Raw genomic sequence first — 26,629 nt, 5'->3', positions numbered from 1 at the left:
AAAATTTCTAAAAGAAATAAAAAATAAAGCTTACTCATTTCTTTTACATTTATTTAGTTTTGAGACTTTTGAACAACTTTTCATCTTAGTTTTTTGTTTCAGATCATTTTTGTTGGTTTCTGAGTGTAATTTTGTTGTTTTGTGTTTGTCTTTTTAGGGCTGCTACTGCAGCATATGGAGGTTCCCATGTTAGGGGTCGAATCGCAGCCGTAGCCACTGGCCTACGCCAGATCTAAACTGCATCTGTGACTTATACCACTGCTCACAGCAGTGCCACATCCTTAACCCACTGAGAGAGGTCAGGACCGAACTTACGCCCTCATGGATGCTAGTCAGATTCGTTTCTGCCGGGCCACGACAGGAACTCCTGAATGCAAACTTTGTTGTTGATGAATGTCTGTCCTCTTCAATCGGAGGGACTAACACAAAAAATTAAGATAGAGAACAAGATAGGCAATGTGGCAAAAATGGTAAAAATTGGTGAATCTGAGCAGAGTTCCCTGTATTATTCTTGCCATTTCTCTGTAATTTGAAATTATTTCAAAATTTAAAAATTTTTAAAAATTTATACACTTGGCGAGTGAGGTATCCATGTTTCCTTCCTAGGGTTGTCCGAAGTCAAAGTTCAAGTTCATTCTTCATGGCACCTCTTTCCATCGTGGGTATGAAGGATGGATTTGCACTCACCCATGCTCTTCTCTAATCACTGGGACTAACAGGATCATGGCTCCCACTGGCCAGGACTGGGCAGTCAGCCTGCAGCCATGGAACAGAGGAGGGGGAATGCTCCCATTGCCCTTGGCTTTGAAGAACTCACTGTCAAATCCACTGAGCTAACCAACTCCAGATCTTTCCCTGCGGAGAACCGTGTAATAGGCATGTAAAAGCGATGAAGGGGATTGCTTTGGAAACTTGTATAAATAACTCTTTGGGCAGGAGAAAGATTGCCAACACCTGCTTTTTGTTTTCTGGTATTTATTAGAGCCACCCTGTGAGGGACCTCTAAGCTTCCTGGATCTTATTCATTTATCTGAGTTCATTCTTGGTTCAGGGTCAGCACTGTTGAGGGTGTAGAAAAAGCTGGCAAGGATCAGAGGAGGGGAGTTCCCATTGCAGTTCAGCAGTAACGAGCCTGACTAGTCTCCATCAGGATGCAGGTTTGATCCCTGCCCTTGCTCAGGGGGTTAAGGATCCAGCATTGCCATGAGCTGTGGTGCAGGCACAGCCGTAGCTCGGATCCCACATTGCTGTGGCCGTGTCACAGGCCAGCAGCTGCAGCTCCTATTCGACCCCTGAACAACTCGCCTGTGAATTTCCATATGCTGCAAGTGTGGCCCTAAAAAGCAAACAAACAAACAAACAAAAACAAAAAAATAAAAACAAAAACAAAACTCAGAAAAAGACCACTGACTGTGAGATTTCAGTAAGTGCATAAGGTTCAGAAGTCTCCACATCGACAGGAATGATCTTCAGGCCAAATCTAATTGTTCACCATGCTTTTCCTAACTCATTACTTCCTACTCCACTCCCCTCACAGTCAGTTATTAATGTAGCACCCATCCAGTCATTCATACATTTACCCATTCGCTTACCTAGTAACAATAATTAGTCTAATATCATGATAGGTATTCTCCTAGGTGCTGGGAATAGTGATGAATCAGACTAGTCCATGCCCAGGAAGAGTAGGGGATGGACAGTTTAGTACAGCCTGATCAGGGCTGTGACAAATGTAGGTACAAGGTAACTAATCCAGGCTGGTGAGGCCAGTCCGGAGTAAGTCTCGAGCTATGTCTGGAAAATAGTGGGAATGGTGGGTTAGACAGGGGAATAGCATGAGTAAAGGCAGGGTAACCTGAACTTTGGCTGCTCAAAGCATGCTCCATGGATCAGCCAAATTAGCATCACCTGATGCTTATTAGAAATGCAGACTCTTGGGCCCCACCCCAGGCCTACTGAATCAGATTCTGCATATTAACAAGACCCTGCAAGAATGCTAATGCCCATTAATGTTTGTGAAGCACAAGTCTAAACACCATTTCTCAGAGAAGCTGCCAGTGGTTGCCAGCCATCACACTCCCAGTGCCGAACTCCTTGCTCTCAGCCAGAGCCACCTCCCTCTGCTGACTCGAAGATTCAGCCCTGGGCTCTCCTTCCAGCTCCCTAACTTGCTTCACACTCCAGCATCCTAAGCCATCTAATGGTTTCTGGGAAATAAAACGTTTCTTCCCCTGGAAGCGTTGCAAAGACTAGTTTTCTTCTAGCTACAACACTGGCTATGATTTTGGACCCAGGAATTCCACTCTGAGGACATTAACCCAAGGGAGAAAAAAATCCAAAAGAAAACAGTCATTTATACTCAGATGTTAGATGTTTATAGCCATGTCATCTTCAATCACACACAGTCAAAAGAGAAACAACCCAAATGCCCAGCATCGGTGCAGAAGTCGGAGGTGGGGAGCTGGGTGTTCCCCAAGCACACGTGGGGGTGGCTGGCGCTGCCTCTGGGGACATGTCAGGATGTCCTGGACTGTGTCCTGGCTGGAAAGTCAGGAAACCTGGGTCTCTGTTTCCTTCTACCCCTCTGGACTGCACCCCCTTGGGTAATCCCACTCCAGTCCGGGGGCTTCAGGTTCTTGGGTGATTTCTAGTTTTGATATTCAATCTGTGCCCCAAATCCTCCCAGCGTAAGCTTGCCCTTCTACCCGAAGAGGTGGTGCCCAGAACAAATCCATCCTGGGAGGGGCAGTGTAGAAACTGAGATATTGAGTGCAGCCAACAAAGACCGCAGGGTTGGGGGGAGGGAGGAAGAAAGAGGGGGGAGGGGGAGGGAGGGAGGGGGAGAAGGGTGAACAGAGGGAGAGGGAGGAAGGGAGGGAGGGGAGAGGGGAAGGGGGGAAGGAGGGAGGAAGGGAGGAAAGGGGTGGCGCAGAGAATGCGTATTGAACTCCTATTCTGTGTAGACTCCGTGACACTAATAAAAGCTAGTGTTTACTCCATGCTTGCTGTTCTCCAGACTCTGTTTTAAGTGCTTTATATGCATTAACTCCCTTAATTCCTTACATCAACACTATAAAGTCAGAATGATTATCACCCCCACTTTTCAGATAAGATTTAGGAATGGCCCAAAGTCCCTCTCTCCTGGAGGTGGCAGGGCCAGAAGGCAAACCCATCGTGGTCTGTCTGAGGACCTCATATACTTAACTCCTGACCTGGTGGTGATCCCTGGAAGAGCAGTGTAAGGATCACCTGGTAACTTGCAGGAATGCAGGCCTAACTAGACCCACCGAATCAGAAAACCGGGAGCCGGGGCCCAGCTATCTCATTCTTAACAAGCTCTCCACCAACCCAGGTGATTCAGATGCATGATACATTTCTTGAACCGCTGCTCTAGCCACTTGCTGCTTTCAGGATTCATAACAATTCCTAGAAATAGGTATACTGAGCACCACTCTATTACAGAAGCAACTGAGACTCCAAGGGGTCACTCGGGGTTCAACAGCCAGAAGACAGCAAAGTCAGGATTTTGAACCCAAGTCCACTGATGTCTACACATCAGCTCTTTCCAGTATATCACACCCACCTTCAGCCCCTCTGCAAATGTCAGTTTACCCAGAAGCAGGGGAGATGTGGACAGAGGAAAGGCAGAGGAAGGCAGTGGTTCTAAGGTGGGTAGGGTGCAGGAGGAGGGTGGGGAAAGAGGATACAAGTGGAAAAATGAACCAGATCTCTTCTCTTTGGTCCCTGGATCCCTGGGATGGTGGTGGCTGTTTACTGCTGCCTAGTTGGCCAATCCCGTATGTGCCAGGCTGCTGATTTTCCTGGGCCCCATGGCACAGGACCTATTTTTAGCTCAGTCTTGATGGGACACGTTTGCCGAGTGTTGCCAAATCACAAGAACAATCACACCCTGGGAGCAGGCGGGCTCTGCTTGGCTCACAGACCACACAGGGCTGCCTGGGCATCACCCAGCCTCTACCCAGATGCTGCTTCCACCTGCACCAGCCCTAGGTGGGGAGAAAGGGATTCCAGGGGAATTCAGGGCAAGGCACCTCCTTCCTCCCATCACAGGATGCTGAACAGGGTCTCAAAAACCAGAGGTCCAGAGAGGCACTGTGACTTATCCCCGGACGCCCAGCCAGTTGGCCTAAGGTGGGAATTAGACACCAGGCTTTCCCACCTCTCCTTTTCCCTCACAACTTAGACACGATCTTTGTGGCCTCCAATATGTTTGTGTATTTGGGTTCAATCTGCTTCTGCTAACAACAACAACAAAGCCCATCGCAACAGATGGAGCGTCCCAGGAGGCAGTGGGCAAATGGAGACAGCCAACTAGCAATTGCAGGAAGCAGTTTTCTATGGACAGTAAGAGCAACCCAGAGAAACTGGTCACGGGGGCAAATATTGTGGCTCCTGGTCACAACTGTAGTGGTATTTTTATGCTAATTCCTCCCAAAGTGGTAAAGGGCTAAAAGTTTCTCTCACTTTATTACCTAATATCTCAGCACAATTTACCTAAGAAGGAAGAAAGCCAGAGATGTTTTATTCTTTTAATCATAAAGATGTTAGCAATGATAATAACTGCTATATTTGGTGTCAGGCCCCGCACTTTGCATTCATTAGCTCGCTTAAGCCTCCCAATAACCTCGTGAGGTGGGAAACATCAGCCTCATTTTACAATGGAGAAAGGAAGGCTCAGAAAGTGTGAATCAGTTGCTCCAGGTCATACAGCTATTCCGTGGGAGTGTCAGAGCCAGGTCTGGAGACACCCAAGCGTGTCAGCTTCACCACACGGTGCATGTGCTCTAGAAAAGAGGAAAATGGGTGGGAAAGCGGAGGACAAACAGATGGACAAACAGCCATGAAAGTGTCTTCACATAGCAAATGGACTCTTCTGTAGCATGAGGAATAAGGAAGACCTGCTCCCTAACCAAGTTGGAGCTGTTGGGTCAAAGTTAGTGGGAGGCAAATATTATTCAGTGTAAGAAGGGAGCACTGTGCTTTGTGGAGTCAGGGGCCTCAGATGGAGCCACCAGTCTGGAGGGGAGTAAGCAGGACTTGAAGATGATGCATCTAGGATGGAGGAGAAGAGAAGACTGGAGAAGGCCACTCCTGAGATGCCTCCCAGCTCAGAGATCCCACAGTGTGTGAAAATGCCAGGCTCTGCAGGGCAGATACCATGCTCAGTACTACCTGCTCCCCCCATTATCCAGCACAGACCCACTCAGTCAGTGGTGAGGACACGTTTGCTGGGGCCCAGTGTTACAGGAGACACAATGGATTTTCTCTGCATGGGCCTCAGAATGGGCCCTCAGGGAGCAGCTCTCTCCTGGCCACATGAATAGGTCTCAACTCCAGCAAATGGTGACCCAGAATAAAACCTTCATTGCCCAGTATCTCCAGCTCTAAATCTGGCAGTGTGGCCAAGGCCTAGTTAATCGGAAGTAAACAGAACTGCCAAGGGGGAGGGGGTGGGAGTTGGATAGATCAGGAATTTGGGGCTAGTAGATGCAAACTATTGCATTTGTAGTGGATAAGCAATGGGGTCCTACTGTATAGCCTGGGGAACTAGATCCAATCATTTGTGATGGAACATGATAGAAGATAATATGAGAAAAAGAATATATATATGAAACTGGGTCACTTTGCTGTATAGCAGAAATTAACAGAACATTGTAAATCAACTATAATTTAAAAAATTTAGGACTTCCTGCCCTGGCTCAGTGGTTAACGAATCTGATAGCATCCATGAGGATGCAGGTTCGATCCCTGGCCTTAGTGGGTTAAGGATCTGGCGTTGCTGTGAGCTGTGGTGTAGGTCTCAGATGTGGCTCGGATCCCACATTGCTGTGGCTGTGGCATAAGCCTGCATCTACAGTTCCGATTCGACCCCTAGCCTGAGAACCTCCATATGGCATGGGTGCGGCCTTTAAAAGCAGAAAAAAATAAAATAAAAATAAAAATATGAAAAAAAAAGAAGTAAATAGAACTGGAGTGGGCAAATTCCAGGAAGTGTCCTCTTGTGCCACTCTCTGGCCTGACAAATGGATCTAATGATTCAAGCCTGCGCAACCCCCCTGCATCACGAGGTGGAAGCCATGAGGATGGCAGAGCAGTAAGACAGCGGCTTACCAGGGAGTGGCTACCCGAGCCCTGTGCTGCCCACGTGACCATGACCAGAGAGAGAAAGAAGCTTTACCATGTGGGGGTTTCTCTAACTCCTGGCAGAATCCAATTCTAATTCTCACAGAGTTGAAAAAGGTCAAAATCCAAAAACAACCACATGAAAAAATGATTGTGAAAGCAAGTCTGGTAGGATTATTAAGATGTAAATAATCATAGAAAAGGAGGAAAGAGGAAGACAAAGAGAATAGGAGGAAGAAGGAGGAGGGGGGAAGAGGAAGAGGTGAGGAGGAGGAGAGGGGAAGGGGGGGAGGGGAGGGGAGGGGAGGAAGAGGGCAACAACAACAAAAATGACAATGATGATTATGACAAGAATGTGTCCTGTTTATGACCAGGAGACACTATTCCTGATCCTCAAGCTAGAAAGAACTCAACGTTCCCAGGGCCGCCATCCTAGTTCATACACCCATCACATCTCAGATGAAATGCTGGGCCAATTTTCTATTTGGTATCTGTCTCTGGTCTCTCCTTGCCTCTCCTCCATCCATCCTGCAGACTGTTATCGAGGACATCAGCATCACTCCCTTCTTCCCAGTCCTTCCTGGCCTCCCTCTGTGCCTCAGACTAGATAAGAGCTCCTTAGCTTGACACTTGCCCAAACCATCCCTGCCTTATATCCCCTTCACACCTCCCTCCCACTCACATTTCCGTTTTAGGAAGAGTAAATTAGTCCCTCTTCCCCAAATGTCCCTGCTAAATTCCTGCCCCGTCTTTGTTTACACTGGCTTCTCCACCTGGGGTTGGGATGCCCTTTACCCACATCTCTTGAGTGCTGACACCTCATCTGTCTTTCCTGTCTCAGGCCAAAGGCCCTCCTCTCCATGAATAATTCTCAAATCTGTTTGCTCCAGGGGTGATCAATCACTAAAGCCTAGGGATTTTCTCCTATCTCAGGCTACCTCCCTCAACCCTCACCCTAAAGCCCGTCTATGGTAAGAGAACTCAACAACAGAGGGAGGAAGAGGCAGAAGAAGGAAAGGAGGGAAGGAATATGTCTCTGGGGTGCAGGATTAAGACTAGTCACTATTAAACTCTGTCCAGGATTCCCCAGTGCTTCTTGGTCCAACCCCCCTGCGTGACAGTCAAGGTACCCCCATAATCTAACCTTTCCTCACTTTTAATTGCTGCAAAGATGTTCCAAGCCAGGTGGATTAAATGTCATATCCCAAGATTTTCCACCTCTGAGACTTTGTATTCCTGTGGCCTCCGTCTATGCTCTTCCTTGTCCCATAAAGACCCTCCATTTTCAAGGCTCTGTTCCACTTTACTCCTCTATGGAGCCCCCCTGATCCTCTCAGTCATCGCCCCTTTTCTGAGTCTCCTCCTGTCTCACAGAGCGTTCATTATGCTCCTTATTCCATTATACTTGCTAGACAGAGCATAGAGCTTTGGAATTAGATATGTCATTGGCCAAGATAGTAAGCTTGCTCTGCCTCTGTTTCCCTCTCTGTAAAATGGGGATCCTAACACCTGCCTCACAGAGTAGTTATGAAGATTTAATGAGATAAACTGGTGTTGAAAACAAGGTTAGTGTCACCTTCCCTTTGGAACTCAGTGGACAAGTTGAGTGTTGCTGTGATCTGGCAACATCTGCTCGAGACAGGCTTGACTGTGTGGTCAAGAGCAAACCCTGATACTTCTAGCACCAGAGAGACAACATGACCTCATGGCTAGAGAACCAGGTAACCTTAGGCAAAAGGTTTCTCAAGTGCCCAGTTTGGACCCTGGGGCAGACAAGTATCCCGGGACAGACCAGGCTTCCTGGTTGCCAGGAAGCAAAGGAGAGCAGCATGGAAGTCCTCCTTGATCTGGTGAGGCTGGTGCAACAGTGGGACCTCTGATGGGAGTGCTCAGAATACCTCAAGGGATGTCTTGAGTCAAATGTCCCCCAGTACTGAGTGCTGGCCAGACCTCTCAGGGAATTTGCTTCTCTCAGAGACCCATTGTTTGAGAGGGAACTGAATAAATGCAAGGTTTCAGAAGAGGGAGCCAGCCTGAAGGGTGGACAAAGATACCACTCTCACTGAGTTCATCTGAGGAAAGGAAGTTCAGAGGGCTTGGGTCCTGGTGTCCTGCATCTGATGGGCTGTCACGGGGATAAAAATGAGTGAAGTTGATCAGATGCAAAAGACAGTAGGGAGTGTTGAGAATACACTCATAGAGCGATATAGGCAGTGGAGTACAACTGACCATTACATAGTCGGATATGGGTCCAGATCCTCCAGCGTTTCTAGAGAAGATATAAATCTTAGTTTTCTTACAAAGTACTGCAATTTTTCATTTTGGCAAGTCATTCAAAAATTGTCATACCGCTGCACCAATCAACACTATGAAGGATGAACAAAACACATTTCTAGAAAATGAAAGGGTCCCCGAGTTGGGATTTTGAAGTCTTTGGATGAGATGACCTCTGGGGTTGCTTCTAGATAGTACTCTATGTTTATAAAATGGTCCATAAATCTGGGGTTGTTTGATTCAAATGGTGGGTGTTGGCATCCTGTGTCTTAGGAAAACACACTCTGGCATGTCTCTTTAGTGCCATTACTGCTCCCATCTGCCAAAGAAGGGTGGGTTGAGAGCACATGGGGGCTCAAGACAGATCGGTGTTCAAATCCCAGCCCTGACACTTTGTCATTCTTTGACCTTGGGCAAGGAATTTAATTTCTTTTTTTTAAATTAAATTTTATTTTTTTAATGATTTCCCCAATACAATTTTTTTTCTACTGTACAGAATGGTGACCCAGTTACACATACATGCACACATTCTATTTTCTCACATTATCATGTTCCATCATAAGTGACTAGACACAGTTCCCAGTGCTACACAGCAGGATCTCAATGCTAATCCATTCCAAAGGTAATAGTTTGCATCTGTTAACCCCAAGCTCCCCAACCACCCCACTCCCTCCCCCTCCCCCTTGGCAACCACAAGTCTATTCTCCAAGTCCATGATTTTTCTTTCTGTGGAAAGGTTCCTTTGTGCTGTATATTAGAATCCAGATACAAGTGATATCATATGGTATTTGTCTTTCTCTTTCTGACTTACTTCACTCAGGATGAGAGTCTCTAGTTCCATCCATGTTGCTGCAAATGGCATTATGTCATTCTTTTTTATGGCTGTGTAGCATTCCATTGTGTATATATACCACCTCTTCCGAATCCAATCATCTGTTGATGGACATTTGGGTTGTTTCCATGTCTTGGCTATTGTGAATAGTGCTGCAATGAACATGCGGGTGCATGTGTCTTTTTTAAGGAAAGTTTTGTCCAGATATATGCCCAAGAGTGAGATTGCTGGATCATATGGTAGTTCTACGTACAGTTTTCTAAGGTACCTCCATACTACTCTCCATAGTGGCTGTACCAGCTTACATTCCCACCAAAAGTGCAGGAGGGTTCCCTCCAGCATTTGCTATTTGTGGACTTACTAATGGTGGCCATTCTGACTGGTGTGAGGTGGTATCTCGTGGTGGTTTTGATGTGCATTTCTCTAATAATCAGTGATGTTGAGCATTTTTTCAAATGATGCAACTGACAAGGTCTTAATCTCTAGAATATACAAGCAACTTATACAACTCAACAGCAAAAAAGTCAACAACCCAATTGAAAAATGGGCAAAAGACCTGAATAGACATTTTCCCAAGGAAGATGTACAGATGGCCAAAAAGCACATGAAAAAAATGATTTAATTTCTGACCTCTAATTCTTGAGCTTGAAAGAGCAGCTGAATTTATTGAGTTTACAAGTGCTTTATTTATTAATTACTTCAGTGTTCTAAACAACCCTTAGAAGGTGGGCAGAATTACCATGACCTTCATTCCACAGATGAGAAGACTGAGGCAAATAATGAAGGTTTCACAGCTATTAAATGGGAAGCTGAGATGCAAACTCAGACACTCTCCAGGGTCTGTGCTTTTAGCATGTTGCAATGCTGGCTGGAATCTGAGAAATGGGGATGATAGTGAGTGAGCCCCAGGAGTTTCATGAGAAAAAAGTGAGGATGCATGGAAGATAACGAGCCCAGTGCCTGCATATTCTAACAACACAATAACATATTAACCTTTTCCAATGTTCATTTTCACTCTCTCTTTCTCCTCTCTGTCTCTCTCTTAATTATTACAGTAGGGAATATTTCAACACTCACCTCCAGACACACACACACACACCTTTTTTTTTTTTTTTTATTAACCTTCATATCATGGTTGATTCCTATTCACTTTTCCATTCCATGCACTCCCTCCCTAGTCCCTTCCCAATCTTTTTGTTTAATCCTCAGTATTTTTTATCAGGTAAATCTATCATTAGGTAATGTTTTAATAACACGTTCCTCATCAGATAGTGGATGTTACGTATTCCCTATAACTAGCCATGCTCTATGGTAAATCTTATCCTTAAAAGGAAATTCATGACTCATGAATAACCAAACTGCCAACAGGGAAGCCAAGGAGTTCTCACTTATGAAAATTATTATTGTTTGATTGATTTTTAACCCACCCACTGCCTGAGGGCCCTTTGAGTCATGCTGTACATACGCAGCATGCAAACTGGAGGGGGCTGATTGGCTGGGGATGAAGTCAGGGTTATTTAATATCCTATATTTATAATATCTACTTACAAGGGAAAAATCTCCTCTGTTTTATGCAATTACCTATAATCAGGAATCTGCTGGCAACACACACAGGCCAACACTGACAACGGGTTCCATGCCTCACCTGTCCCAGCAGGCTGAGAGGAGCTTCCCAGCTCCTTTCCCCCATCCCAGTGCTGAGCTGGTTGGAAGGGTCCCAGGTCTTGCAATTGTTCGTGCCTCCTCACTTACTTGCTATGTGACTTCAGACAAGGAACTAACTCTCCAAGCCTCAGTTTCCCCCCTCAGGGAGGGGGGATTATATTAGAATAATCATGGGGATTCACCCAGACAGTGGCACATCGTAGTGCTCAGAACATGGCCCTGTTGAGGGGGCGTCAAAGAACATCAGCCTTGGGCAAATTCTGCTACAGGACAACAGTGGCTACAGTTTTGAGATCGTGACTGGGGAGAGACAAGGCTCTACAACATTTTTTTTAAAAAACTAACATATAATGATATAATTGAATTTTCATGATTAAAGACATTTGTGTAAATGTCACCCAGATCAAGAAATGGAACACTACAGCACCCCAGAATCCCTCCTCCCATTCCTGCTCACTGACTGACTTCCTTCGCCATGGGTGACAGTTATGCCAGTTTTTAGCCTTCACACTGAGACTGGATTGTTTTGTTCATCGTTATGGTTGCGAGACACATCCATGCTGTTGTCTTCACACAGTTTAGAAGCATCAGTTCTTTGTTTGCCTCATATTAGTAAGTCTGGAAACAATACCTCTTCCACACAACGAGGTCAAAATGCAGGTTCCCTGCCCTTGAGCACTTACTGCCCGTCCAGGACTGGGATGGACAGATGCAGGGTCATGTAGAGATGGAGGTCATATTGTCCTGGCCACGGTGCAACTCACAAGTAACCAAAATTCTGAGTTAGGTGTAGTTTCCAGACCACCTGACCCAGAGTTACCTTGATTCCTGGGCCTCCGCCCTAAACCTTCTGAATTGCAATCTCTGGAGAAAGAGCCACCGGTCCTGGCCTTTTCACAAATCCTTCCAATTAATATTACAAACACTTGTCAGCAGTTAACAGATCCAAGATTTACAGTGTGTTGACTATTCATTCTTTCACTCCACAAGTACGTGTTGAAGGTGTTTCTGCACCAGGTGCCAGGCTAAGAGCACTGCATGTGTTTTTTGTTTTTTTTTTCTTTTTTGCTATTTCTTGGGCCGCTCCCGCGGCATATGGAGGTTCCCAGGCTAGGGGTCGAATCGGAGCTATAGCCCCTGGCCTAAGCCAGAGCCACAGCAACACGGGATCCGAGCCGCGTCTGCAACCTACACCACAGCTCACGGCAACGCCGGATCGTTAACCCACTGAGCAAGGGAAGGGACCAAACCCGCAACCTCATGGTTCCTAGTCGGATTCGTTAACCACTGCGCCACGACGGGAACTCCTGTATGTGTTTTTTTAGCAGATCTATACGACAGGTTTGACCCTATTACTCTGGTCAGAGAGCTAAGGAAAGGACACACTGCCCAGGACTGGATGTGTTTAGTGTCATCACAAGGGGACAGAATGTGCTCTGGAAATCCCCAAAAGGGAGAAACTACATCTAATTAAAAGAGGTAGCACAAGGAAGGCTCTGAAAAGGGCCAGATCAAATGTCACTCCAGTAGAGTTTCCAATTCCGTCTGGGCTGAGCAAGGTGCTCGCAGAGAAGCCAACTGCTCCCAGGCTCTCTAGTTACAAGGTGTGGACATGCAGATGAGCTGCCCCACAGAGTGACCAGTAAGCACTTCGTGCGCTTCTCTGAAATAACTGAGAGCTAAATAATCATATATCCACACGCACCAGGAAGGACGTGCTGGACTCTTCTATTTGATTATGAGGATATGGGAGGTGTTTTTAAAGCCAGTTATCCTTCTTCAGCTACTCTGAGTCAGGGACATCTCTTTTTCTCTAAATAAAATTAAGTCAGTAGAGTTTGTTGTTCCAGAGCTAGGAAGGTGATGTTTATCAGACAGATAGGATTAGAAAGAGAGAGAAAGAATACTCAGTGCAGGCAAGGGTGTGGTAAAATGGACATTCTCAGAAACTGCTGAAGCTGATGGGAGTGTAAATCATTATACTTTTTCTGAGGGTAAAATGGCAATATGTGTTAACAACTTGAATGAACATTTATACCTTTAACTGTCCAATTCCCACTCTGAGAAGCTCTCCTCATGGAATAAGCAAAAGGCTTGGAAAATAGATGAATCAGAGTGCTGTCCCTCACAGCGTGATTTTTCAAAGGGCGTTAAATCAGAGAAAATAGAAACAGTCCACCACAGAGATTGGTTAGGTAAATTATCAACAAGTATCCATGACACGGCGTTTCACTGTGGCTCAGTGGGTTAAGAACCCAACATAGTGTCCCTGAGGATGCAGGTTTGATCCTTGGCCTCCCTCAGCAGGTTAAGGATCCAGCATTTTGCCACGAGCTGATGCCACAAGGTTTCAGATATGGCTCAGATCCAGTGTTGTGGCATAGGCCTGCAGCTGCAGCTCTGATTTGACCCCTGTCCTGGGAACTTCTACATGCTGCAGGTGCAGTTGTAAAAAAGGGGGAAAAAAAGTTTCCATAATAGAAGTGAAATACTATGTCAGCCCCATAGGGGTAGGGATCACATCTCCTTGTTCATGCTATATCCTCGGCATCTATCACAGTGCCTGGCACATAGCAGACACTCAGCCAATCTTTGCCGAATACGTATAACATTGTATTCAGGCATGAGCACTTTGAAGTTGGACCTCCCAGCCCTCACTCTGCATTGACAACTTTGCCTCATTATCCTCTTCTGCAGAATGAGGGTGACCACAGACCCTTTTCCATGGAATTCTGTTGAGGATGGAAGCCCATCATGAACACATAAGATGACATTAACCTAGAAGCACAAAATAAATGGTAGCTGCTGTTAATTATCCACAGGATTTCTGAGGGTAACATCCTCTTGGTTAGCGAAATCTAACACCTCAACAATATTCACTGAGACTCAACGGTTGCAGTAGGAAAGTACAAACATAGTATTTACACTTAAAAGATGAGAAGGAAGTTTACAAAGTACAGTGGTCTCTGAACCAGGAGAAAACCATCCTTTGCATGAGAAGAGAAAAAACGTGCCCCTGAAAGCCTTGTGAAAGATGGAGTTTAATTCCTCTATGCCTCAGTCTCTGCGTTCACAGCCCCTAAGCGATCAAAGCAGCTCAGCAGGATCTGGGGGCAGCGAAGAGCATCGTGCTGTAATCAGTTACTGGAATGGCAAATGTAGAGCTGTGAAAACTTGATTCACAGCAAGCCACATGCTTGGTGTGGATTCTTGATCACTGCTTGCCGATAAGAGCATCCCCCCTCAATGAAATTTAGTTCTTGGCAGACTTCTACGACTGCTAGAGAACATCTGGGAACCTTGGGGAAAGTTCTGTCATTTGTTATGTCAAGGTTTCCCCCAAAGCACATCTTGGCTCTCCAGGAAGCACACGCCGAGACAGCTTTTCCAGAACTTTGTCTAACAACTTCAATTAGATCTCACTGATCTAAAGATCCTAGAGGGTAATTCATGTTTTCAGAAACTTCCTGCTGGCATGGACAGCCCACAATACTGTGTGGTTAAGAGCAGTGATGTTTGTTTGGAGTAACTTTGTGCTTTAAGGAGCTATAGGCAGACTTCATATTATGGGGTTTTAAGACATTTCCCAGGCCTCCAAAGTAAAACACAATCTGGAAACCCAGAGGGAGGCCCATGACACAACAGCATTTTTGTGGTTCCTCCACCTCCACTATAATATTATTCTGCTGTTGATCCAAAGGTGGGCTATGAAGATGGAAGATGGAGAGTTCCTGCTGTGGCTCAGCGGAAACAAATCTAACATTCATGAGGACACAGGTTCCATCCCTGGCCTCGCTCAGTAGGTTAGGGATCCAGCGTTGCCGTGAGCTGTGGTGTACGTCACAGAGGCGGCTTGGATGCCAGCCATGTTGCTGTGGCTGTGGCTAGGCCAGCGGCTTCAGCTCCAATTCGACCCCTAGCCTGGGAACTTCCATATGCCGTGGGTGCAGCCCTAAAAAGACGAAAGATGAAAAAAAAAATAAAGATGGAAAATGGGAGAGAAACAGTCTTATATGTACAATTCAAGTATTAACTACTGAAATCAAGGGTGAGAGACCCTTGGTGGAAAGCACATTTATTGGAGACACATTGAGAGGATTTATTAATCACAAAACAAGGAGAATTTTTTTGTTTTAAACTGCCTAAAAAAATCAAGGCGGGGTGTTTGGTGAGGTGATGTGCTACTTAAAAAGTGCAGATGCCCACGTTCTGGGCCAAGAAATTCTTACTTGTTGCATCGGTGTGGACACAGTTTATCTGCATTTTTAATCATCATCCAGGTGAAAAACACAAATTTAGAAAAACTTCATTTTAGGAAATAAATCCTCTTTTGCTTGAGAAATTATATTCATTGGTTTATTAGGCTCTGCAAAGGTAGGTGGCAGAGCAAATTTAGAAAAACTTCATTTTAGGAAATAAATCCTCTTTTGCTCAAGAAATTACATTAATTGGTTTATTAGGCTCTGCAAAGGTAGGTGGCAGGACTCATCTTGATGGGAGAGGAGATTTATGTTTTTAAAATTTTATAACCTAGGAGGACTTGGGGATTTTCTCATTGTCAGGCCTTGTCAGAGGCTTAGTACTTGAACTTGGGGGAGAAAGGAACATGGCAGGCCCCACAAAAGCTGGCTGCAGCCAAGAGTGGGGATGCGCTGAGTCTCTGCCTCCAGGGGGTGGAGGACGAATGCCACCGACATGCTGCCGACATTTAGCTTTATCTGTCTCCTCTCTTGTGATGTGCCTTCCCTACTTCATCACCAAACCTTTAGTAAAAGGCTCTGACAGAACCCTTCTGGATTGGCAGTGTCCTGGGGGATGAGGAGAGGAGGAGGATGCTGGGGTTTTCCTGTGAAACACGCTAGAGAATGGAAACCGTTCTGAGGGGGCAGGGATGTGAGAGTGAGCAGTGGGTGAGAACTGAGGTGGAGGAGAAATTCACAGAACAAAGAAGAAGGGGTTCACAGGGCAATCTTCAGACACCTAAGGGACCCTGACTTCGGAACCTTTGAGCAGACTGCTTGAAGCCTGGGTTTGTGGAATGTCATTAACATACAATAAAAGACGCCTGTTGTACAGTTTAATCAGCTTTGACAAATGTATACACCCACATAATCACCTCCACAGTCAAGATCTCCACCACCATGACCTAAAAAGTTTCCTGACTAGGGGTGGAATCAGAGCTACAGTTGCCGGCCTCCACCATAGCCACAGCAACAGCAATGCGGGATCGAGCCACATCTGTGCCCTACACCACAGCTCACAGCAATGCTGGATCCTTAACCCACTGAGTGAGGCCAGGGGTCAAACTCACATCCTTGTGGATACTAGTTGGGTTCTTTAACCGCTGCGCCATGGCGGGAACTCCCTAAAAAGTTTCCTTCTGCCCATCCTACCAAGCAACCTACACATACCACGGAGGGTAAGTAAAGGTCAAACAACTTTCTGTCACTGTAAATTAGGTTTGTCTGTTTAGAGTCTCGTATGAATGGAATTACACAGGATACACACTTTTGTACAGAATGGTATTTTAGCTTCCTCCATGTGGTTGCATATTTCAGTAGACTGCTTGGTTGTTGGCTTGATTTGATGGGTAGTGTCTCATTGTATGGATATACCAAAATGTGTTTATCCTTTCATCTGTTGGCGGTGATTTGGGTTCTTTCCAGTTTGGGAAAAGCATCAACAAAGCTGTTATGAACATTTGCGTACAATCTTGGTGTGAACACATGTTTTCATTTCTCTTATGTAAATAACTTGAAGTGGAATTGCTATGGTATAGGGTAGTTATACAGGTATATGTTTAACTTTATAAGAAAAAGCCTTTTTCTCAGAGTGGTTGTACTGGTTTTCTTACCACCAGCAACACACTTAATTGTTAGTTAATCCACATCCTTGATACTGCCAGTCTAATACTGTGTCCTGGTGTCTCACTGTGGTTTTAACTGACATTTCCCTAATGACTAATAATGTTGAGTATATTCTCAATCTTACTGACCACTCCTATATCTTCTTTTGGAAAGTATCTGATCTAGTTCTTTGCTCACTTAAAACATATTTTTTTGTCCTATGTTTTAAGCGTTCTTTGTATACACTAATACTTGTCCTTTGTTAGAATTATCTATGACAGCTATTTTTCCCAGGCTGTGGGATACCTTATTATTCTTTCGATGTTGTCTTTGGAATAGCAGTTTTAATTTTTCATTAAGTCTGATTTATCTAATTGTTTTTATACTGTTTGCATCCTAATACAGAAATATTTGTTACCATAAAGGTTGCAAAATTTTGCTCAATGTTTTCTTCTGGAAATTTGTAGTTTTAGCTTTTACATTTAGATCTAAGATCTATTTTCTGTAATTTTTTGGTGTTCTCATTTAAGTTAATAAGTTGATGGTCTTGTTTCTGATCTTAGGATGAAAGCATTCGGTGTTTCACCTTCATGTACATTAGCTGTAAGATTTTCAAAAATGCTCTTTATCAGGTGGTGGAGGAAGTTTCCTTCTAGTCTTAGGTTCAGAGGTATTTTCTCTCTTTTTTAAAAATAATAAATGAATATAAATTTTTTCAAATATGTTTTCTGCATCCAGTAACTGTTTCTCTTTTTTTTCTGTTATATGTTCAATCATATTAAACAATTCTTAAATGTTAAACCAACTCTGTCCTCCTGGAATAAATCCCACTTGGATATGGCATATTACCCTTTTAAAATATATTTCTGCATTTTATTTGATATTTTTAAAAGGTCTTTTACACTGATATCATGAAGGATATTAGTTTGTATGGGTTTTTTTTTTTTTTATAAAGTCTTTGGTTTTGACAGCAAGATAAGTCTAGCCTTATAAAGTGAGTTGTCAAGTAGTTCCTCCTCCAATCTTTTCTGAAACAATTTAGGTAGGACTGGTATTATTTCCCCCTTAAATGTTTGATATAATTTACCTTGGAAGTCTTTATTTTTAATATATGGAAAAGTTTTAATAATTTCAAGTTCTATAGTTGATTTCAGGCAATACAGGTTTTTTTTTAATTTTGTTATAAGATTGCTTATACTACTGCTTTATTGTTCTTTAAATTTCTGTAGGATTTGTAATGATGCCCTCCATTTATTCCTGCTATTGATCATTTATGCCTTCTTCATCTCCTTTTTGATGAGTCTACTAGAGATTTATCCATTTGTTTATATATTTTTTAAAGTTTTTAAAGTCATTGATTTCTCTAAGATGATTATTCTGTTTTCTGCCATTGCTTTTGGCTTTTATTTTTATTATTTCTTTGCTTCTACATATTTAGGTTGGAAGCAGTTTTCTTTTTCTAGCTTCTTAAGGGAGGGTCACTGACTTTGGACATTTCTAATTTTCTAATATAAGCACATAAAACCATAAATTTCTCCCTGATCACTGCCTTAACTGCATTTCACAAACTTTGGAACATGTTGTCATTTCCGTTCAGTACAATATATTTTCTAACATATTTTATGATTTATTTTCTGACCAATGGGTTGTAGAGAACTGTTTTGTTTAATTTCCAAACAATTGAGAATTTTCCACATATACGTCTGGAAATATTATTTCCAAAGTATTTTTAATTGTGGTCAAAGGGTTTACTCCACCTGATCTTAATAGTTTTAAATTTACTGGTATTGGTATTTATTTCCTTGTATATGGTAGGTATTGCACTTGAAAAGCAAGTACATTCTGATGTTGTTGGGTGGAACGTTCCATAAATATCAATGTTGATACCTTTGTTGAATCCACTATATTTCTTTATATGTGACAAATATAGACAGATCTGTAGAGGGAGAAGAGAGTGGACAGAGGAAAAGAGGGAAAGGGGGAGGGGGAGGGAAAGAGGAGGGAGGGGGAGGGAGGAAGGGGGGAAGGGGTGGGGGGAGAACATTCCCCTTTATGTTCTCTCAGGTTTTGCTTCATGTATTTTGGAGAGCTAGGGTTGGAGTTATCATGTCTTTTTGATGAACGGACCCTTCTGTCCTTATGAAACATCCCATTTTATCCCTGGTCATATCCTTTTTGTTGAAATCTACTTTGTCTGATATCATTATGTCCAGTCTAGATTTCTTAAGATTGGGGTTTTCACAGCATGTTTTTCTGCCTTTTTACTCTTTGCCTTTATAGGTAAAGAGGTCTCTAACAGTATATTGTTGAGGCTTGCGTTTTTCAATCTAGTTAATATCTGCCTTTCAATTTGTGTTTCCACTATTTACATTTAATGTAATTGCAATATTATTGTACTTCAATCTGCCATCTTGCTATTTGTTTTCTATTTGTCCCCTCTGTCCTTTGGTCATTCTTTGTCTTTGATTTCCTTTAGATTGAGTATTCTACTTTCTCTCCATTACCAGCATATAAGAATACTATTTTAGTTTATTTTCAGTTGTTTCTGCAGGCAGGGATTTGCAAACTACAGCCTGTCGTCAAATCTGACCCACCATGTACTTTTATAAATAAAAGTTTGATTGAAACACGGTCTCATTTAATCATTTGTGTATTGTCTACAGCTATCTAGCTAATGATTTTCAGGCTATAAAGGCAGAGTTGAGTAGTTGTGACAGTGACCATCTCACCCACAAGCCTAAACTATTTACTCTCTGACCCTTTACAAAAAAAAAAATTGCCATCCCTGCTGTATAGCTTACTGTTTCTGTAACTTATCAAAATCTTACCTTTAAATAATATTATATAAAAACTGTAATATATTTCATAATATTTACTTCACACATTAAATTTATATTACATGTAGTATAATTTATATTACATGTAATATAATTTATTTCACACAGAAAAACTGTAATATAATATACTTTCATTTTCCCCTCCTGTTCTTTGTTCTATATTTTACCTCTACATATATCATAGCCCCCAAATATATTACTATAATCTTACTTTTAAGAATCAAATTACTTTAAAGAAATTAAGAAATAGGAGTTCCCGTCGTGGCACAGAGGATACGAATCCGACTAGGAACCATGAGGTTGTGAGTTCAATCCCTGGCCTCGTTCAGTGAGTTAAGGATCTGGCATTGCTGTGAGCTGTGCTGTAGGACGCAGATGTGGCTCAGATCTGGCATTGCTGTGGTTCTGACATAGCCTGTCAGCTTATAGCTCCAATTAGACCCATAGCGTGGGAACCTCCATATGCTGTGAGTGTGGCCCTAAAAAAGACAAAAGACCAAAAAAAAATTAAGAAATAAAAAGTATTTCATATTTATTCCAACATTTACCATAGTTTGCATTCTTCATTTCTTTTCTACATCCAAGTTATCTTATCTGTTGAAATTTTCCTTATGTCTAAAGGCCAGCCTTCAATATTTCTTATAGTTCAGGACTTCTGGCAAGAAATGGTACTTGTGTGGAAGTCTTTATGTCTTCATTTTTGAAGACTGTTTTCATTGGCTATAAAATTTTAAGTCAATACTGGTTTTTTTCCTTCATTTATTCAGCACTTTAACAATTGTCTTCTTAGATAGTTTCAGATTAGAAGCCTATACTCATTTTCTTTAATCTTTGTTCCTCTATAAATAATGGGTCTTATTCCCCCCCCCCCCCTTGGGTTACATTTAAGATTTTCTCATTACCACTTGTATTCAAAATTTTGGTTATAATGTGCCCTGGATTATCTTTGTTATCTCAATTGAGGTTCATTGAGCTTATATTTTTCATCAAATTTGGGATTTTTTACCTCTTATGTTTTCATATATTTTTCTGCTTTGCCTTGCCTTAGACTCTCCTTCTGTAATTCTAGGTTAGACCACTTCAAAATTATCTCAAATGTCACTAAGACACTGTTAGTTATTTTTTTCAGTTATTTTCTTTTATGTGATTCATTTGGATAGATTCTATTACCACGTCTTCAGGTTTACTAATATTTTCTTATGCAATATATAATATACCCCTAATCTTTCCAGAGAAGTTTTCATCAACATATATTTTTAATCTCTAGAAGTTCATTTCATATTTTTATTAATCTTTCATCTCTCTCCTCACTATATTCATGTTTACTTTTGAAAAAAATCCATATAATTTAGTAGCTGCTTCAAATCCTTCTCTGCAATTCTATCATTTCTGAGTCTGTTTAAATTGATTTTTTTTTCTGATTACAGATCACATTTGCTTACTTCTTGGCATTTCTAGTTATTTTTTAGTAGATACTGAGTATTGGGTTTTATGTTGAATTTCTGGATTTTGTGGTTATCCTTTAAAGAGTGTTGAGCTTTGTTGTAGCAGGGAAAGTTAACGGCTGATTGGCTTGATCCCTTCTAGACTTCTTTTTAAGACTTTTAAAGGCAAGTCTAGAGAAGCCTTTACTTTAGAGACAGTTAACCCCCTACTAATGCATGGCACCTCTCTGGTCTCCACTGAAAGTCCCTGGTGATCTATGGATTTTCTACTATTAGTGGTTGGAGTCTCCCAATTCCGTGAGCTCTGTGAATTACTCAGCTCTGCAGCCATCTATTGCCTGGTCTCATGGTTCTGTGCCCTAGGCATACATGAATTAATACTCAGCAAATACTCTAAAGTATCTTTTTTCTATATTTCTCTATTTTCTTTGAAACTCTGCTCCACAATTTTGAGCTACCTCAGCCTCCCAGATCTCCTGTGCTCTGCTTAGGATTCCCTTCTCTGCAATGAGATCCAGAAAGTGATTCTAGGCAGAAGGTCAAGGGCTTACCTCACTAATTTCCCCTTTTCCCTTTTCCTGGGACTCACAGTACTATATTGTCTGTTGTTCAATGTCTTAAAACAGTTGTTTCATAATTTTTTTCCAGTTTTTTTATTGTTTATGATGGGAAAATATGTCTGGATCCTGTCACTCCATCATGGCCTGAAATGGAAGCTCAGCTATCACACTTTGTACAGTAGAGAAAAGAGGAAAACTCAAGACTGGGAGCAGGGATATTCATATTACAATAGCCAAACGAAACAACATATACAAAGAGTGATGTCTAAAATGTCAAAGCCATCCTAGTCTGCATTAAAGGAAGTATGGTGTCAAAGACTGGGAAAGGGTAATCCCACTGAATCCCACTCCACACGGAACTGGCCTTGTCCCCTCATTCATTTCCTCTACAAGCATGTTTTGAGCACCATCTTTGTCATTGTTTGTGCTAGGCACCAAGGAGACCATGATGAATGAGATTTAATCTTTGTTCTTTAAAAACTCATAGAACAGGGAGAAATAGACAAGTATCATGGAAATAACAATACATCACGATACGTAATACAGTAGAGATAAACCCAGGGGTTATGAAAACACAAAGGAGGGATACCTATTCCAAACTGAGTGAGGGTGGGGGTGGCAAGATGGACTAAAGGAGATAGTGGCTTATGAGTGGAGTCCTGATGGATGAGTAAGAATGCATCAGCTAAAAGAAGTGGGAGGAGCTGGAGGTAAAGCACACACATGCAAAAGCCTATTCAGTTTCTTCAGGGAACTACAAGTCTTTCAGAGTGGCTGAAGTGTCAGGTAGGACGAGGAGGAGTGGGTTGAGATGAGGCTAAAAAGAGATGTAGGAGCTGCGTAATATAAGGTCTTATTGAACATTTTAATTCTATTCTAGGAAAACTGAGGAACTACTGAATAGTTCATCCAGGTGAATAACATGATCTGATTTGTGTTTTAGAAGAATATCATGGGCTGCAGTTTAGAAAACTGGCCCATATGGGGGAAATAATGACCCATCAGGAAGATGTAGTATTAATTCAGGCAAAAGAAGATTTGGGCTTGAGTTGTTATTGGAAATGAGAGCCAGGATAAAGACAGGAATGGGAGGAACTTAGAAGGTATAATCAACTGAGCCTGAAGACTGGTTGGAGTAAGGAAGCAAGGAAGGAATCATAGACAGCACCTGGGGTGTGATAGGATGACTCAAGTATTCTATTAAGGGACGGCAGATTTTTTGTTTCTGTCCAGATTAACTATTGTTTTGCCATGTGTGGGAGTCCACCCTTCTAGTTGCCCTGGCCTGTGTACTTCCTCTGGGTGTTTGAGATTATTTCCTGTCTGCTAAGCTGCCTCCCATCTCTTGCCTTTCTAACAGTCAGAATCTGTATAAGCCGATACTCCTGACTACTCTTCTGGTTCTGCCTGAATTACCAGGTTGAGTACCATTTGGGTTTGTATCATTCCTCGATCTGCTCCAAACCTTATGTCTTCAGCTCAAGAGTTCTTCCATATTCTATCTATGACTCATGGAAAATCATGACACAGACCTGACAGAATAATACTTGGAGATCAGCACTAGAAGAGAGTTAGGCTTCAGGTGGTACAACATGCCAATTTTCCACTTGAAAAAATTAAAAACATAGCTTTATCCTTTCATTCATACATTCACTAAATATGTGTTGATTTTACTATGCTCCTTGGGTAAGTATACCTTATTAATAATTATAACTCTCCCATATATAGAGGTATCTCTGTAAATTCTTATAACCTTTTATTGGGTAAGAAAGATGATGATTTCCCTGCATTGTAGGTATCAAGACTGAAGGACAGAGGTTCAACCTACAAAAAGTGAGACGAAGGACTGATCAAGAAAGACTGATGGGATCATGGCAAAGACTGCTAGCTGTTCCATGATCTGGGTTCTCCTCTCCTTTTTTGGTAATAGAACCTTCTATTATTAGGTGAGCACCTGAATGTAGTTAGGTAGGTGTATCAAAGTTCCAACAGAAAACAGATGACACACTCAAAATGGAATAAGCCAACGAGGGTTTATTTACAAAGGGGCAATTTACTAAGAATTGGATGTGGAAGAACTTTAAGTATAGTGCAATAATCCAGTGCTCAGAGTAGCTAGGCTGTTACTTCCCTCAGGGCCTAATGAGATGAAGAGAGGGAACAGTTACCAGAACTGAAAAAAAGAGAGGCAGGTAAAATCAATCATTCATCAAGAATCAGTAACTCTCAGTTGAGGGACAGAGCCAGCCCAATGCAACCTTGAAGGGAGGGATCCACAGAAATAAATACCTGATTTCACTTTTTTTTTTTTTTTTTTTGATTTCCTGCTAGAGTCCCTATTGTCCAAGCTAGAACCACAGAAGGCACAGGTTACCATTTCCCACTGATGAGGTCTGCACGGTCCAGCTTCCCACGGTAAAGAAAGATGAAGAGGAGCAGGCAGTGAGTCTACAGGAGCAACTGGAAGACAGCTGGCACATGACAACTACGTAACTACATTTGGGCCAGTGGAATAGAAGCAGACATAGTGTGTTCAACTTTGGGGCACATCTTTAAAAGGAGGGACATGTCTTCCTTCTTTGATAGGTTGGGTTGATGACATGATGACTGGAGTTTGAGCAGCCATCTTGGTCCACGAGCCAGAAGTTACATCCTGAGATTGGCAGAATAGTATGATAGAGGGAGCCTGGATTCCGGAGGATCAGACAATTAGTTCTGGTTGCCTACATTCCTTTGAGAGACAAATCAACTTGTAATCATATATTGGGGTATTCTGTCTGAAAACTGATGCAAACCTTAACCAGTTCAGAAACCAAACAGGACATTCTTTTGGGATCTGGACTGTATTGGTTATGATTTTTTTTTTTAACTTATAAGCTTCTGAATTGTACTTTGTCTAGCTTAAGAAAAGGGGAAAATTATTGGAAGGATGTTGGGGGTATCTCAGAGAATCAAAGGAAATGCTGAACTACCAAGATAGGAGAACCCAAGGCAGTTCTGGTATCTCAAAATTCTTTGTGGCCTTTCACCCTGGAGGACTGCCACAAATGTGACTCAGCTCCAGCAACTCCCAGTCTCTTCAGCAATTTATGCCAAATTTCCTATTTCTGTTAGAATCTGACTTGTGTCATTATCGGGGGAGGGATGGGGAGGGTCATAATACAGACAGGTTCACTGGGGTCCCCCACAATTCTTAGAACCACTGATGCATTGTGTGTCAGTCATAAACAAACAAGTATGGTTTAACTTTAGGGGGTCCCATGACATACAAGGAAAAAAAAACCTCAAGCAGCTATGGCATGACACTCAAGGTCCTAACTCCTTGACTGTGACGAAGGGACCATTACCTCAATTTATACAGATAATTTAAATACTAGCAACATGGACAATAATTATGCCTGGTCCCCAGGGGATACAAAACAAAGATTCATTTCCTTCCATTTACCTTCTCAATACCTGTTGTTAGGAGCTCATTACAGGGGCAAAGATGGACAACAACTCAAAGCCAAAATTTTGTATAAATTTACCAAAATTCTCAATATCTACTATAAGTCAGGACCTATGTTGCATACAATTGACAGAAGAAAAAAAAAAGACTAAGTGTTTTTAAGAAATCACAGACTGGCAGTGAAGAGAATCATGTAGACAAATGAACATAATAATAAATAGCGAGTTATCTACCATAGTAGAATTAAGTATCAGGTGCATTAAGAGAGAGCAGAGAAAGCAACTGAGAAAACTGGAAGAGGTGACATTAGGGGTTAGTGTATGTGGGTGAGAAGGAGTCTTATAGGCATAAAAGGGAGGAAGAGAATTAATTCTAAGCAAAAGGAATAGCACGTGAAAACTACTGGGGCGTGAAAATGCCATCCATGTTCAGGGAAAAACTATAACCTCCATGTGAACAGACTCCTAGGTACTGACTGGAAACTCATTTGTTCATTCATAATTTACTGAGCACAGCTCTCTGCAGGTTCACCAAAAAATTAAAGATAAATGAGATGCAATCCTAATCTTCAGAGGGAAAGGCAAACACAATGGCTACAATCAGATGAGCGCTAAGCAGAGGGGATGAAAACTCTATGTGAGATGGAAGCAGGGGAAAAAGACATTCTCTAGGGACTCAGAGTTGCCCAGAGCTGGGGGAAGGAGTTAGGACCTTGAGTGCCATGCTATAGCTGTTTGAGTTTTGTTTTTTTCTTGTAGGTCATGAGACCCTATAAAGTTACACCCACACTTGTTTGTTAAAGTAAGATTCTGATTTGCTGAGGCCACTTTGAAACCTTCTGACCTGAGGCACCTAAATCCCACTCGTTTTATGTTTGTGTGCCAGGTATTGTGCTAGGGATTTTATATATGTTATCTCATCTGAGCTGAGATGGGTCCAAGTGGAGAATGTTACATGCCCAGCTTTGGAGGTGAGCAAGGGCAGAGACTAGAGACACACCTTGTAGTGGTGGGGAAGGGGTGGGTGGGCAGGTTAATGCTGTTTTATGAGTAAGGCACAGGAGTTAAAATTCTTCCTACTTTTCCAAGAAAGGTTAAGCTAACCAGAGTCTATTTGTCTTAAGCAAAGAGAAGTCCAGGAAAAGCATCCCCACAACATCATTAGAGATGTAAGCTCTTCCGTCTCTCCAAGGTGGCTGCAGAATCTCCATTCCCTCCCCCCCCATTCCTTAGAATGCACTTCCATTGCAAGAAGGAAGAAGGGGAGAAGAAAGGCTTTTGCCCAGAAGGCTTAACTTTCTTACTCATAACCAAGTACACTTCCCAGAGATTCCTGCTTATATTTCACTTCCCAGAGATTAGGCTGCTTATGTCACATGGCCACCCCCAAGTGCAAGGGAGGCTGGAAAACAGAATGTTTTAACAGGGTATATATTTTTTGTCTCCTCCAGACCAAATTAATTTTAAGTCACTAAGGAAGGATGCCACAGGTAGCAAATGGGCAACATAAACAATCTCATTCCATTTTTCCAATAGTTCTATAAGATAAAGTCGTCCGCATTCTACATATAAGAAAATGGAC

At 42.5% G+C, this 26,629-nt stretch overlaps 1 long non-coding RNA gene across 1 annotated transcript in view; it reads left to right on the top strand.

Annotated features, from left to right (window-relative positions):
* LOC146402933 (uncharacterized) overlaps positions 1-25,586 on the top strand; it is a 71,263-nt gene extending 45,677 nt beyond the window's left edge. Inside the window, exons 3-4 of the long non-coding RNA XR_014808147.1 lie at positions 23,396-23,546; positions 23,932-25,586. This is a non-coding gene — a long non-coding RNA (uncharacterized LOC146402933). The remainder of the gene's footprint in view (positions 1-23,395; positions 23,547-23,931) is intronic.
* The last annotated feature ends 1,043 nt before the right edge of the window (positions 25,587-26,629 follow it).

This window comes from Sus scrofa, chromosome 6, assembly GCF_054392235.1.
Source record: "Sus scrofa isolate SSC_HxYL_T2T_F1_AM1 chromosome 6, Sscrofa_HxYL_maternal_Yorkshire_Landrace_v2.0, whole genome shotgun sequence".
NCBI lineage: Eukaryota > Metazoa > Chordata > Mammalia > Artiodactyla > Suidae > Sus > Sus scrofa.
The sequence above is the reverse complement of the archived record's forward strand: the minus strand, read 5'-3'. Positions and strand labels throughout refer to the sequence as shown.